The sequence below is a fragment of the Artibeus jamaicensis genome, unplaced genomic scaffold (genome assembly GCF_021234435.1).
Source record: "Artibeus jamaicensis isolate MK-2021 breed Jamaican fruit bat unplaced genomic scaffold, CSHL_Jam_final contig_402, whole genome shotgun sequence".
Lineage (NCBI taxonomy): Eukaryota > Metazoa > Chordata > Mammalia > Chiroptera > Phyllostomidae > Artibeus > Artibeus jamaicensis.
The window spans coordinates 18,441,880-18,457,331 of NW_026521818.1; the positions used below are offsets into that span (position 1 = coordinate 18,441,880).

The window sequence follows — 15,452 nt, forward strand, 5'->3', positions numbered from 1 at the left end:
AGAATGTTAGTCCTGAACTATAAGCTGTGGATGAGTAGCGGCCTCTGTGTGCCCACAGCTGCACCTTCTGTAGGTCGGTAAGCAAACGATGTTAGTAAACTGAAGGTCTGCACGGCAGGGAAGGGATCAGAGCTCTCAGGTGAGCTCTGGCCTGGATTGAGTTTCCGATTGTGTCTCCTCAGCTCCCTCCCTGCTTCAGTGGGGAAAGGCCCATAAATAAGGCAGGCTGTCAAAAGGGCAAGAAAATCAGAGTTTTAGTAGGCCCTGAAAAATTGATTAGCGATGCAGAAACTGCACAAATTTAACCCCTCATCCAGTGCACCAAGTCACTGGTACGGGCAAAGGGGAATATTCAGTTCCAATATTTGCTTAGCTGCTGAGTGGCCTTTGTCCATGAGGAATTAGGTGTAGACCACATGAATGGGATATACACCAGGTCTGTCTGGGTCAGTGTTGGGGATTAAAAGGAAAGATACGTTTTCTTGGCCTTTCCCCTCTACTTCTGGATATAACTAAAGGAAAAGTTTGCCAACAGTGCTTATCATATAAACACCTTGTGAAGGTTTTCTACAGATGACAACAATTATTTTTAAAATCACCTTGGTAATAGGAGCCAAATACCATCTGTTCCGTATATTTGCTGTAGTACTGTATTTATGTTAGGCAATGAAAATGGGAAATTTCTTGTTATGCAATAAGTTTGAACTAAGCAAGTGACTTCTATGTCTTGGTTTCCAAGAGTTTCCATTTGTTTGTTCCATACAGATGTGACCCTGCATGAGCTCTTAAATGAGTAGGTGGTCTCATTTTCTCTTATAGAATGGACGGCATAAAGAGACAGAGCACATCTAAACTATGTGTATATTTCCGAATCATCTACTGTAGGAATCGGTATTTGATATGAGCTTATCACAGACTTATCCCTGTGGTTGCTAGTTCCCCTAATAGTCTCTTGAGTTTGAGCCATTCCCCTATTGTACAAGGGAAAATGAGATCTGTTGCTTATCTAAGAGCTCATTATAGCCCTATCTATGTGTAACAAAGAGAAAACCCATGGAATTCTGGACATGAAAGTCGAATTTAGTCCCACCTATTTCCCCAAAGGAAAGTTCTTTCCCTTAAAGGAATGTGGAATTTTGTGGATTGACTTGGGAATGAGAGGACTGAGGTGGGGACCTTGGAAGCAGGGCTGGTCCCTTTGCAGACGGTGAAGAATTTTGCCTAAAGGCATTGTCACCCTTCTCTGACACTGAAACAAAATTTTGGAACAAAATTTCAGTAGGGTGTGACTGATAGGAGCTCTAGTTTCTAATTTGACAGTAGCCATGGTGTGTGCTTCTGGAAGTCACTTAACCACTCCACGTACCCTTGCTTCCTTAGCCATAAAACAGCAGAATAGGTCTACTGTGTTTATCTGCTTAAGGGGGACACTGTGACAATAGTTACAAAGCACTTCAAATTCATGGCATCTATACTAGTCCTGACTGCTGAAAAGGAGAATGAAATGATGTTGCAATGGGAAAATAATGTGATATGAACAATTCCTCTTTATGCTTGCAATATCTATTTATTTTAATCTCACCGGATTATTGTCCTTTCATTCTATACATGGAAATGAGGAAGAGGGGCTCTCGTGATCCATATTGTTTAGTTACCAAATGTTTTGGAAGCTTTACTTAAGTGAATAGTATTTTTCTACTTTTCCATTTTCACCACCTCTCTCAACATACTATATCCACTTTGAAAATTATTCATAATTTGAACAGGTTGAGCTAAAGACCTTAGCGAAGAAATACAATCAGAAGCAGCAGATTCTATTACCAGCTATGCTTCGGGTTTAGTCTGAGGTCTTGGACAAGCCACTAACCTTCCCTTACCTTAGTTTCCTATCTATGAAACTGCAGGGATACTTCTTATTATTAACTTCACAGAGATGGGAAAGATAGCTCATGGTAAGGTACACTGAAATACTAATTGCTGTATAAATTACAAAATACCATGTAGGTGGTTTTTTGCAAATTAAAGTATGGTGTTAGTTTGTATACCACAACTAGAGGATACTTTTGTAACAGAAAGATTACTCACACTCTATCTGTAACCAGGGTAATACCACTCACACAAAAATGATATCTCATTGCATTTGGATGACAATGTAACTACTCCATATGACAGTTATATTGCCACAGGTTCAACTAAATAAAAATGCAATAATAAAAATGTGATAACTTTTCCTTTCCCAAAAATGGGAAAGAAAAGCTTTTATTCCACAAAAGTGGGATTTTTCTCACACATGCCCCAGAAGAAAAACTATTGTACATTGAACTTCTTGAATGTGGATGCCCCTTTTTGAGGACAAGTCTGATGAAAGACTAGAATAATCTTGGAAAAATGGCCTGATATAAAACTAGACAAATTAGAAGTCCACCATAAGAAATAAAAAAATAATCTTAATTCATAACAAAATGATTAACACTGAGGAGTTAGCCATTTGGAAAGGAAAGGTCAAATACTTGGGGAGGAAAATCGATTCTCAACCTAAGTTAAAAATAAGAAGAGTAGGACGTTCTAAGAATCAGGACAAATAATATGGGCTTTAGAAACACTATAGACTGAGGGTGGGACTTAGTTTTCTAACGCTGAGATCTTGGATAAGTTGCTTGGCTTCTCCTGGCCACATGGGGAGGGAAAAACAGAGTGATCAGGTTTTTCTCCTTGGCTCGTTATGAATCTCGAGCAAGAAGTTGTATGTAACTCCTAGCACAGGGCCAGGCTCATCCTTGGCCTTCCACTGAAAATAATAACCCCTCTCGGTTATTGAGCACTTACCGTGTGCTGTGCATTGTTCTAAGCCTTATCATCTAGTGACTCACTTGATCCTCAGGACCACCCGATGATATTGCTGCTATCTCTTTGTCCTCAGAGTTTCTGTCTATGTATTGGGTTGGCCAAAATGTCCATTTAGGTTTTTTTATAAAATGAAAGACACATTTTTCATTTTCACCAATAACTTTATTGATTTGGATATTTTGAGCATGTTAGCTATCTCCTGCTCTCTAGTGGGTAGAGGCCAGGGGTGCTGCTAAATATCTTCCAGTGCATAAGCCAGCCCCACAGAAAAGAATCATTTAGCCAAAATGTCAATAATAAGAAACTTCACAAACCAATTTTGACATGTTTGATCAGTCACAGCACTTTCTTCATACACTACACAAATCGTTTTTTGTGTTTCAGTTGCATTTTTACCTTTCTTGAAATAATAAAGCAGAATATGCTGAAAATGTTATGTATTTTCTTCAGTCTCCAATATTAAAATGGCTGTATAAAAATTCACCAGTTTGGTAAGTTTTTTTTTAAATGCATGCTGATATGACAGCTGTCACAATATAATCTAACAAAATTGTTTTAAATGAAGTTAAAGACAAGTGAGCACTACTAGAGCCATCATACAGAAATAAGGACTATTCTATTGGTGCTGGAGATATTCCAAGAATGTTTATTTTTTTACAGGCAGCCTTTTTCTTGAACATATTAGGAAAGAAAATAACATTTTAAGCTAGCATTGCCTTGCTTTCATGTGGGAAGGGCTAACGTAAGCTTTCCTGGTACCTAGGATATCAAGCGGCAGTGAGCACTTGGTAGCACACACATTACAACAAAGCAAATGAGGGATTCAGAGTTTGGGATAAAAAGGGCCACAGAAAGCAGGCAGTGCTTCAAAACCCAAGCTACTTTCCAATTCTCTGATTGCAAGCTCCTAGAAAATTCTAAACAGTGTGCTCATCATCTGGATGTGGGGTTTAATGGAAGTTCCCTTGAGGCAGCAATACGGGAATGATAATTGGCCAACCAAAGGGGAAAAAAAAGGATTATCCCTTAGAAATGAATTGTATCATTAGTTATTATGAATAGTCCAAATTATGACAGATTCATGTGTAAGTATGCCAGGGAAAAGTAGCTGTGAGCTTTAATACATATAATCATTTATTACCCAAGAGAATTTAGGTGCTAATGTGGATGGTATTGCATCTGTGAAATTCTGAAACCCACAAAGGATTACAAGGTATAAAGCCAAATAAAACATAATACAGGGGGAAATGATCTTGATTATGTAACATTTATATATAGCATTTCATTTTACATTTTTCAAATTGCTTTTCAGTCATTGGTTTATCCTTCACAGCACACCTGGGGAGTACATCCGTGCTGTTATCCTCTGTTCACAGCTGAGTCAACAGAGACTGAAAGAGGCAAAGTGTTTTGTCCAAGAGCATAACAGGGGCAGGGTGAGAAATTGTGCATTCATTCAATCAGGAGTCTATTCAGCACCTACTCTTGGCAAGGTACCACGTTCTGCGGTGCAGAGAGGTGGGTGCTGTATATACGTGGCCTCTGATTCGCAGGAGCTTACAGTGTGTTGAGGCAATGAATGATTCCTGGGTTATATCTTCAGGAGAGCTCTAGACAGCAAGGACCAGGGTTTAGAGGAGGACAAGGTGAGTCCCCTAAGATTCCCAGAGAGAGTGAGATTTGAGGCCCTTGAGAGATGGGTAGAATTTTGGCAAATGGAAGCTGAAGGTGGTGGGAATGGCACAGACAGACACAGGAAAGTGGGCAAATTCAAGATGTATTGGAGAAAGTTTGACTACAGCAGGTCAGTTGTGGAAAAAAAGGACTGGACAGTGGAAAGGAACAGATTTTTCCAAGATCCTGCATGCCCATCTAAAATATACAAATTTTAACTTGTGGGCAATGGGGACTGGACTCATCTCTGATTTCTCCCATTCAACTCAGTATTCTAGCATGTACCAAGGGCTACGCTTAATCTCTAGGCGTTTCCCCATACATTTGTTTTTCTAAACTTCATAACATTCCATTGAGATACATATTATTATCCCTCCTTAAATGGATGAAAAAACGAAGGCATTTAGAGATCCAGACTTGCCCACAATCACGTAGCTAATAACCGATAGATGTGGAATTAGAAGGACCACTCTTGACTTCCTCGTGGACACTTATGGGAAGAATGAGTGCAGAGTCTGGACAGTGTATTAAGAATGCTTGTCTAGCCCTGGCTGGTGTAGCTCAGTGGATTGAGCGTGGGTCTGCAAACCAAAGGATCGCAGTTCAATTCCCAGTCAGGGCACATGCCTGGGTTGCAGGCCAGTTCCCAGCAGGGGACACACAAGAGGCAACCATACATTGATATTTCTCTCCTTCTCTCCTTCCCTTCCCCTCTAAAGATAAATAAATAAATAAAAATTTAAAAAAAGAATGCCTGTCTAGTAAATGCCTCTTTCCAAAAATAAAGGGTAAATCAGAGAAATAAAATTAATTCTTAATGTGGAAATTATGTCTTAAGTTGTCAGCTCCAGGTGAAAAAGAAAGACAAAGGGTATCTTCTCTCATTTACCCTAGAATTAATAATAAATGTCTTTGTTTTGATAACTTTAATTTTGTGAGCATTAAAAAGTTTTATTTTTATCATTTGTATACAGTATTATATTAGTTTTAAACATACAACATAGTGATTAGATATTTATATAACTTATGAAGTGATCTCTCCGATAAGTTTCGTACCCATCTGACACCATACACAGTTATTACAATATTATTGACTATATTCCCCTATGCTGTACTTTATATCCCTATGACTATTTTCATAACTGGCAATTTGTACATCTTAATCCCTTCCCCTTTTTTACCCGTCTCCTCCCATCTGGCAACCTTCAATTTGTTCTCTGTATCTATGACTTTGTTTCTGTTTTGTTTGTTTGTTTATTTTCTTTCTTAGATTCCACATAGAAGTGAAATAATGTGGTATTTGTCTTTCTTTCTTTGACTTATTTCACTTAGCATAATGTCCTCTAGGTCTATCCATGATACTGCAAATGTCAAGATTTCATCCTTTTTATGGCTCAGTAATATTCTGTTGTATACATGTACCACAACTTCTTTTTTTATTAAATTATTTTTTAAAATATTTTATTATTTATTTATCTTTAGAGGGGAAGGGGGGGAAGGAGAGGGGAAAGGGGGGAAGGAGAGAGGGAGAGAAACATCAATGTATGGTTGCCTTTTGTGCATCCCCTACTGGGAACTGGCCTGCAGGGAACCGGCCTGCAACCCAGGCATGTGCCCTGACTGGGAATCAAACCGCGATCGTGTGGTTCGCAGGCCCGTGCTCAATCCACCGAGCTACACCAGCCAGGGCTACCACAACTTCTTTATCCATTTGTCTATTGGTAGATACTTAGGTTGTTTCATATATTGGCTATTATAAATAATGTTTCAATGAACATAGCGGTACATGTCTTTTCAAATTAGTGTTTTGAACTTCTTTGGGTAAATGCCCAAATGTGGGATTGCTGAATCATATGGTAGTTTAATTTTAATTTTTTGAGAGACCTCCATACTGTTTTCCATAGTGGCTACACTAATTTGCAATTCCTCTAACAGTGCACAAAGGTTCCCTCTTCTCCACATCCTCACCAGCACTTGTTTGTTGTTTTTTTGGTGATAGCCATTCCGACAGGTGTGAGGCGATATCTCATTGTGGTTTTAATTTGCATTTTCCTGATGATTAGTAATGTTGAGCATCTTTTTATATGTCTATTCACTGTCTGTATGTCCTCTTTGGAGAAATGTTTATTCAGGTCCTCTCCCCATTTTATTTATTTATTTATTTTATTTTTATTTTTTTATTGATTATGCTGTTACAGTTGTTCTATTCCCCCTTTATTCCCCTCCACCCTACCCCTCATCCCCACCATTACCCCCCCTTTAGTTTATGACCATGTGTCTCAAGTCCTTTAGATTCTATATTTCCCATGCTATTCTTGCCCCCCATCTATTTTCTATCTACTGTCTATGCTACTTATTTTCTGTACCTTCTCCCCCCCCTTCTCCTCCTCCCACTCCCCTGTTGCTAACCCTCCTTGAGATCTTCATTTCTATGTTTCCACTCCTGATCTAGCTGTTCTTTTAGTTTGCTTTTGTTTTAGGTGTGGTTGTTAATAACTGTGAGTTTGTTGTCCTTTCACTGTTCATCTTTTTTATCTTCTTTTTCTTAGATAAGTCCCTTTAACATTTCATATAATAAGGGCTTGGTGATGATGAACTCCTTGAATTTGATCTTATCTGAGAAGCACTTTATCTGTCCTTCCATTTTAAATGAAAGTTTTGCTGGATAGAGCAATCTTGGATGTAGGTCTTTGGATTTCATGACTTGGAATACCTCTTTCCAGCCCCTTCTTGCCTGTAAGGTCTCTTTTGAGAAATCAGCTGACAGTCTGATGGGGACTCCTTTATAGGTGACTGTCCCCTTATATCTTGCTGCTTCTAGGATTCTCTTCTTCATTTTAATTTTGGCTAATGTAATGATGATGTGCCTTGGTGTGTTCCTTCTTGGGTCCAACTTCTTTGGGACTCTCTGAGCTTCCTGGATTTCCTGGAAGTCTATTTCCTTTGCCAGATTGGGGAAATTCTCCTTTATTATTTGTTCAAATAAGTTTTCCACTGCTGGCTGTGCCTTTCCCCCTTCTGGTACCCCTATAATTCGGATGTTGGAGCGTTTAAAGATGTCCTGGAGGTTCCTAAGACTCTCCTCATTTCTTTGAATTCTTGCTTCTTCACTCTTTTCTGTTTGGCCATTATTTGCTTTCTTCTGGTCCACTCCATTGATTTGAGTCCCAGTTTCCTTTTCATTGCTGTTGGTGTCCTGTGCAATTCCATTCATTTCAATTAGTTTCGCCTTCATATATTTGTCTAATTTGTCAGTATAATCAACCAGTTCTGTGAGGATCCTGATCACCAATGTTTTAAACTGTGCGTCTGTGAGTTTTGCTATTTCTTCATCGCTTAGATCTATTGGCTCTGGGGCTCTGAGATCCTCCTGCGCCATTCTTGGTCTGTTCGGGCCCTTTAAGTGAGAAGGGGCGCCTTGGATTCCCAGGTCGCTGGGTTGTGACGCTGTATGTGGGGGCGTGGCCAGAGCGGGGAAATGGCGACCCCTCTGCTGCTTCTCACAGCTGGGTGCGGAGGAGCAGTGCCTTAGGTGGTTCACCTGGGCCGGGCCACTCAGAGTCGCTGGGGTATGTGGAGGTGGGGTCAGAGCAGGGAAATGGCGGCGCCCTCCACTGCCGCTTGCCGTGGGGACCTGCCGGCTGGGTCCAACCGCCCACTCCCTTGCCTGTCCACCCGCGCACAAATGCGCGACCTCAGTCAACACGCTGCCCCGCTGTCTCCCCCGAGGTCGCTCTCCTGGTCGCTCGCTAGGTCACTCACTAGGTCCAACCCTGCGCCTGGATTCCGCGGCGTCTGACCGAGTTTTCCTGTGCAACCCCGCTCCGCCAGCCGCTGGTTTCGCCCCTTACCGGTCAGGCTGAAGAATTTGTTGTTAACAGACTTCCAAAAAGTTCAATTTTCCGTGTTCTGGCTGTGTTTTCTGTTGCTAATATTTAGTTTTCTCTAATCTTGGTTGTGTGAGAAGGCACGGCACATCCACCTATGCCTCCATCTTGGTGGAAGTCTCCTCTCCCCATTTTAAAATGGGATTGTTTGTTTTTTTTGGTATTCAATTATATGCATTCCTTATGTGTTTTGGATATACACTCCTTATCAGATGTATCATTGGTGAATATCTTCTTTCATTCAGGAGGTTGTCTTTTCATCTTGTTGATAGTTTTCTTCGCTATGCAAAAAATCTTAAGTTTTGTCTAGTACCATGTGTTTATTTTTTCTTTTGTTTTGCTTGCTTGGAGAGACATCCAAAATAAATATATTACAAAGACTGATGTCAAAGAGTTTACTACTTATGTTTTTCTTCTTGGAATTTTATGGTTTTTGGTCTTACATTTAAGTCTTTAATCCATTTTGAGTTTATTCTTATATATGATGTAAGAAAATGATCCAGTTTCATTATTTTGCATATGTCTGTCCAGTTTTCCTAATGCCATTATTAAAGAGACTGCCTTTACCCTATTGTATATTCTTGCCTCCTTTGTCATAAATTGATTGGCCATATTGTTGTGGCTTTATTTCTGGGCTCTCTATTCTGTTCCGTTGATCTATGTGTCTGTTTTTATGCAAGTACCATGCTGTTCGATTACTTTAGCCTTATAGTATATGTCGATTTCAGGAAGTGTGATACCTCCAACTCTGTTCTATTTTCTCAAGATTGCTGTGTATATCTGGGGTCTTTTGTGGTTCCCTATAAATTTTAATGTTTATTTTAGTTCTGTAAAAAATGCCATTGGTATTTTGATAGAAATTGCACTGAATCTGTAGATGGGTCTGGGAAGTATGGAAGTTTTAACATTGTGAGCATTTTTAATACTCTCTGATTTCAGATTAGTTTTTCCCCAAAACCAGAGTGTCTCTCTGGAGTTGGTCAATTCAGTTCCTAATTCCTTCTTCTTGAGGTGAAATCTTATCTATTTATCAGGTGACCTATGAAGTCTCCAACTCATTTTGAGTTTTGCACATCAAGAAATAACATTTTCTTTCCCCCATTCTCCCCTATCTCCTTCCCTGCTGATAACCCTCCATGTGATCTCCATTTCTATAATTCTGTACCTGTTCTAGTTGTTGGCTTTGTTTTTGTTCTTTTAGATTCAGTTATTGATAGTTGTGAGTTTGTTATCATTTTACTGTTCATAGTTTTAATCATCTTCTTTTTCTTAGATAAGCTCCTTTAACATTTCATATAATAATGTCTTGGTGATGATGAACTCCTTTAACTTGACCTTACTGGGAAGCACTTTATCTGCCCTTCCATTCTAAATGAAAGCTTTGCTGGATAGAGTAATCTTAGATGTAGGTCCTTGCCTTTAAGACTTTAAATGCTTCTTTCCAGCCCCTTCTTACTTGTAAGGTCTCTTTTGAGAAGTCAGCTGATAGTACAGGGAATAAGAAGCATAAATGGTAGGTACAAAACAGACAGGGGGAGCTCAAGAATAATATAGGAAATGGAGAAGCCAAAGGACTTATATGTACAACCCATGGACATGAACTAAGGTAGGGAAATGCTGGTGGGAGGGGGGTACAGGATGGAGGGGAATAAAGGGGAAAAAATATGGGACAACTGTAATAGTATAATCAATAAAATATATTTTTAAAAAGAAATAACCTTCTCTCCCCAAATACAGACGACTAATTCGCATCTTTAATGCTTAATCATCAGGACTAAAATACGAGTGAAAGAAGTATTATTTTTAACCCCAAAATATTTAGGAAGAAAACAACTTTATTTAAAGTTTTCAAGACAGAATAAAGAGATGCTCTAAAGGGATAGGTGGATACTTAGGTAACATAAAAATTGAAATAGTGAAAAGTTTAACATCTGTTAAACAGGGTGCTTCTCATTGATCTGATTTTGTAGAAGGCTTTTTGTTTGTTTGTTTGTTTGGTTTGGTTTCTTTTTTTATGCCCATCCATGATCAATCAGAGAAATCCTACTCTTGAGCAAATATTTGCCATAACAAAACAGGCCAGTGTTGACCTTCTGTGTGAAGACAAATGGGAAACAACAAAAGTGTGACATTTTACAATCCTAAATCTAATACACAGCATTCTCCTTGTCCCTAAACCCTCTAGTGCCCTATTTGACTCTGCCCAGATTGTATTTTATGCCCCAAGTCATAAAGACTCAAGAGTAATTGGTTAAATGTTTCTTCATGGGATTGGGTTTTCTTTCTCTTTCTTTCCTTCTTCCTCCTTTCCATCTTTCCTTCTTTCCTTCCTTCCTTCCTTCCTTCCTTCCTTCCTTCCTTCCTTCCTTCCTTCCTTCCTTCCTTCCTTCCTTCTCTGAAAGAGAGAAAGTAAAGTAAACATGTAAGGATGATTACATTTCATCTAATGTTCTAAGATCCCCTGTGAAAGATATGTAGAACAAGCACTTGATGAGAAAATTGTACCTGATTTCTCCTCTCCCTTAAAATGCCATGTGATTTGAAGGGGAGCAATGGGCTAGGATGTGGTGGCCTGTGTTTCACTAAGGAAAACAATAAAACTAATTTATTATGTCTTGGTTTCTAGATCTGCAAAACAGAGATGTATACCTTGAGATATACCTTGAGATATGGAGAAAAAAGGACTTTGACAGACTCAGAGGAAATCATACAACTTACAGCAACCATTTGCATCTCTTTACAGAAGAAATATACACAATGCATACTTCTGGGGGTTTTCCATATTGATGGAAGTGTTTGGGATACCTAAGTGAATCCCATTGAAGGTGTGTATTAGCATTAATTTCTCCTTACTATTGAAATGAAGCCAACATGGCTCTCTCTCCCTTTAAGATGTTCAGCAAAAATAATTAGACTCTCAAGGACTGTTGAGGTAGAAACATGCTGAGAGTAACCTTATTTAAGAAACAGTAACTATGCATAATAGATAACCTTCCCAATGAATAAGGCTCCCTGCACTGAGGATCTTTTCAGAGGAGCTTCTGAATGCTGATGGTGGTCTAATGAAATATTGGGTGTAGACAAATGTGTGAAAAGTTAAATAACATTTCAATTTGGTTTCTGCTGAAGGCCTGTCTAGGAGTCCCCAGGGAGCCAGCATGTAACTGACCAAACCTTCGGAGTCTCTGGGGGAGGTTGTTGGTCTTGACCTGACTCAAGGACTTCAGATCATTGAGTTATAGCAATCCCGTAAGCATCTCGAGGAATTTTTGGTAGCTTCCACAGTAAGCACTAGAGCAGGGGTGTCCAACTCTTTGGCGTCTCTGGGCCACACAGGAAGAAGTGTTGTCTTGGGCCACACATTAAATACACAAACACTAATGAAAACTGATGAGCGAAAAATGGTCCATGCATAATTTTCGTGATATTCACCACCACAGAAAAGCAAAAAAGTCCTCACATAATAATCCTAAATATGCAGTGGCCCTTTCAATAATCTTTTAAGATCATCGAGCAAGTTTCAAGTTTGTGATCACTAATACAGAAAATGTACATATCTAAGCAATAAAACAGTATAAAACTTAGTAATTAAACTAAATAATGTTTTAAGTAAATTTATGATTTATGTTGGGCCTCATTCATAGCCATCCTGGGCCACAGGTTTAACACCCCTGCACTAGAGTGTTAGTTACAGATGTAAGTTCTCAATAAATATTTATTTAATAGGATTTAATTGCTAGCAGGTCCTGAGCTTAACCAAAGCAGATAACTGCCCTTGGGAATAAAACCCAAACCTCTAAAGCCCAAAGGGGAAAGAGCATGATTCAGGTCAAGTAGTCTCAGAAAGGTCATGCTTGATTAGAATTCATGGCTCAGATCAGATATGGTGGATATGAAGGAACTAATTCTCATTCAGAGTCACAGAAACCATTAACTTGTAAATGAACTCGAATATGTGATTGGACCTGGCCCTTGAAATTTTGTGGTCCTTTCAAAGCAAAATGGGAAGGAGGAAAAACCATGTCTGTTTCCAAGAAACTGAAAATATAGTACAAATGAGCCCTTAATTGTGAGTCATCATCCATACAAAACTTCTCTCTTATTCCAAAGTTGAAGACTCTTCAAGTGCCTTTCCACTCTCATTTACCTCCAATTTGAGGTATATCTCAAGGTCTTATTAGGGCCGCATATTCTTTCAGCCACACTGGGCAGAATAGAAGAGGTTAATATAGCCATGTAAAAGCTGTCACAAACTAGAAAACAACTTCAGGTTTAATGTCAACAGTGAGTATGTAGCATCACCTCAAAGACGTGTGTGAACATGCACAAGTGTTTTATAAGAATATTTTTAGCAGAGTGTATTTACAGGTATATTGTCTAATTGCACTATGAATGATAAATGAGGTTAAACTAGATTTGAGGGCTGCTTTATATATTTATTTGATGCCATCCATTAGCTATGTTTTCTTTGTGACTGCAAGTTATGTCTGTTTATTAGTCTTGGAGCAAAGGGGGAATTGCTATACTTTCAAGCTGGAAAAGGATCTTTCTGATGATGATGAAGGCTGTGGGAAGGCTTGTTTAAGAGTTTTATTTTGGTATTTGTTTCACCTTAAAAGGCTGTGACTAAGACTTCATACCTGTCTAATAAGCATGCATGTAAATTTTTTTACAATTGTTTGCTGAATGCCTCACAGTCCTCCATTAATCTTAACAACATCCCTTGAAGGTGGGTTAGTATTACTGCCTACACTTTACATTTGAGGAAATTTGAGACATGAAAGGATTATGTGGTTTGGACACCCAGCATGCAAGCCTGGATAATAAAAGATGACTGCAAAGCTTTTTCCAAATAAAAAGTGCCTTATACATGTTAGGTAGCATTAATGGGCACCATCCATACAAGACTTGTCTCTGATTCCAAGTAAAGTACTCTTCAGGGGTAAAGTGCTCATACATGCTCTATAAGAGTAATTATTTTTAACTTCAGGGCAACTCTTGAAATAGGAATTCCTGAACCTGGCTGTGCATCAGAAGCATCTTTATAGCTTTTAGTACATGTGAGCACCTGGGCCCTTATTCAAGATACAGAATCAGAATTTGGGAGGCAGGACCTGGATAATTTGTATGTTAGAAAAACTCCCATGGGGCCCTGGCAGGTATAGCTCAGTGGATGGAGCACAGGCCTGTGAGGCAAAGGGGCGCCAGTCAGGGCACATGCCAGGGTTGCAGTTCAGGTCCCTAGCAGGGGACATGCAAGAGGCAAGCACACATTGATGTTTCTTGCCCTCTCTTTCTCCTTCCCTTCCCCTCTCTCTAAAAATAAAATAAATAAATTATATATATATATATAAAGAAGCTCCATGGGGGATTCTGATGCTCACCCAGGATTGAGAATCACCACTCTAGACTGCAATAGGAACCTCAGTCACGTCAAGCACAATGATGAGACACTGTGGAGTCAATGTAAGAAAAAGCCTGGCATCTTCCAGGCTTGTCCCCACTCAGTGCACAATTATTATTAGCAAAGGAACTGCCTCCATGAAATAATCAGCTGTAGTATCCATGCGTGGAGCTCCAGAAAATAGTGCAGAGATCAAACTTAAAGAACCTCCAGTGTTTGAATGTTATAATTTATTGGGTAAATTTATTGGGCCTACTCTAATGTTTTTATTCTGAGTATTTGTATAATTGATATAGTAAGAATGTATAATATCTGCCCATTCTTCCATCTGTCAAACACTTGTTGAATACTTGTTATGTGGAGGTTACAAAGTGAAAATGATGGTTTCTTGTCCACAAAGAAGTTATAATCAAGTGATGAATCAAACACAGGCCAAATAAACAAAAACCCTATAATACTAAGCAAACACATTAAATGATAATCAAAGTATATACATAACTATTAAAAAGTTGAAGCAACCCAAATGTCCACCAGCTAATAAATGGATAAATGACATGTAGTATAACCATACAATGGACTATATTATTCAACAATGAGATGGAGTCAGGTACTGACACATGGTACAACACGGATGAACTTGGAAGAAATTATGCTAAGTGAAAGAAGCCAGCCACAAAGAACCACATCGTGTATGATTCAATTTGTATGAAGTATCCTGAATAAGCAAATCTATAGAGATAGAAAATAGAGTAGTGGTTGCCTAGGCCTGGGAGGGAAGGGGGAGACGGGGAGGGATAGTTAATGGGTACAGGGTTTCTGTTGGGGATGATTACAATATTCTAAAATTGTGGTGATAGTTGCACAGCTCTGTGACTATTTTTTTAAATGCACATTTTAAAGGGGTGAATTGTATGGTATATGAATTATATCAAACTATATGTGCTTGGAGGGAAGAGTGATTCATTAATTTCCTGGAAGAAATGGCATTTGAGCTGAGTCAAAAGTGATTTTTGTAATGAGGGAAGGCATGCTCAAAGATACAGTCAAAGTGATGTGCTTTCATGCAAGGGCAAGTTATCTGGAATAGATGGAGTTTAGGGTACATGAAGGGTGCAGTAGACAGGGGCTAGATGCATGGTTTTTACTGCCAGGCTAAGGTCTGTGGTTTGCTTTTCATTTCTGTAGGCAGTGGAGAGCCATGATGGGATTGTGAGTGGCCTGATCAGATCCACGATTTGGAAGAAGGTGCTGATGAAGCAGATGAGCAGGGGAGACCATTTAGGAGGCTAGGCTTTTGCAGTGTGTAGGCAAGAGAGGACAAAGCCCTTAACTGTGACAATAGCAGGGGCACTGGAACAAGGAGACAGGTTTGAAAAAATGTTGAAGTAGACTCATAAAATAGCAGCGAGAGAGGTAAGAAGGCATGAAATATATGCAGCACAGTATTTCAGACCACAGAAGGGCATGAGAGTTTTTGTTGTTGTTGTCATTTAGAATCATAGTGCAAAAACGATTGTTGAAAGAACACCAAGCCAAATTGTAGTTATTTAATACCTTATCAACAAGAGTTTGATTACAGAGACTCATGACATTACAAAGGAAAGTAGATTGTGAATAAAGGGTTGATTGAAGAGAAAAAT

At 39.1% G+C, this 15,452-nt stretch overlaps 1 long non-coding RNA gene across 1 annotated transcript in view; it reads left to right on the top strand.

Annotated features, from left to right (window-relative positions):
- LOC119043999 (uncharacterized) overlaps positions 1 to 15,452 on the top strand; it is a 69,792-nt gene that overhangs the window by 1,161 nt on the left and 53,179 nt on the right. The window contains exon 2 of the long non-coding RNA XR_005081531.2: positions 11,035 to 11,233. This is a non-coding gene — a long non-coding RNA (uncharacterized LOC119043999). The remainder of the gene's footprint in view (positions 1 to 11,034; positions 11,234 to 15,452) is intronic.